The sequence below is a fragment of the Otolemur garnettii genome, unplaced genomic scaffold, assembly GCF_000181295.1.
Source record: "Otolemur garnettii isolate 467f Iridium unplaced genomic scaffold, OtoGar3 scaffold00031, whole genome shotgun sequence".
NCBI classification, from domain to species: Eukaryota; Metazoa; Chordata; class Mammalia; order Primates; family Galagidae; genus Otolemur; species Otolemur garnettii.
Genome location: NW_003852426.1, coordinates 12773335 through 12773981, shown reverse-complemented (window position 1 = coordinate 12773981; position 647 = coordinate 12773335). Strand labels below are relative to the sequence as shown.

The window sequence follows — 647 nt, the reverse complement described above, 5'->3', positions numbered from 1 at the left end:
AGGGATTTCAGTTATACCAGGGTTGGTCAGGTCATTTGCAATGATTAATGAGTCACAGACCTGTGGGGAACCATGGAGTACCTCATGCCACCAAGCAGGGGAGTATGAGGGACTTGTGCAGACTCTTGTGAAAAACTACAGATTTCCCCTGGGCAAATGAGGACTTTCTGCATTACCATCCGCCTCCTTTCACTCTTTAGCCAACACCAAACTTGAGTAAACCCTCCCAGAGTGTCCAAATGCACACATGGCACAGACATTCAGATTCAGATTTGCACTGTCATCCAAACATTCCATCCATGTCTCCTTGCTAACATCATAAATGTCTTGAAGGAGTTGTGATTTTTTCTCTTACTGGGGACTCTAGGAGGTGGTCCCTAAAAGTGAACATGGTGACTCTTATTTCAAATTTGGTAAAATTTAAATCCTAAGATACTCCCAATTTATGCCTAAGAATGCTGCTGTCCACATCACATAGCCCCCCACATGCAACACATACATTACAGAGAGCCCACCTTCAACCTCCCCATGCCTTCTTCTCCATGTGCAACCTCTAACCTGCTTTCAGGGCCAAGGTCAGAGGTCACCTCTGTGATGCTGCCTCTGAGTCAGACTTCTACGGGAATCTGTTCATCAATTCTCTTAGC

The 647-nt window shown here is 45.4% G+C and overlaps 1 protein-coding gene across 1 annotated transcript in view; it reads right to left on the bottom strand.

Moving 5' to 3' along the window:
* GUCA1A (guanylate cyclase activator 1A) overlaps positions 1-647 on the bottom strand; it is a 19927-nt gene that overhangs the window by 10094 nt on the left and 9186 nt on the right. The window lies entirely within an intron of this gene.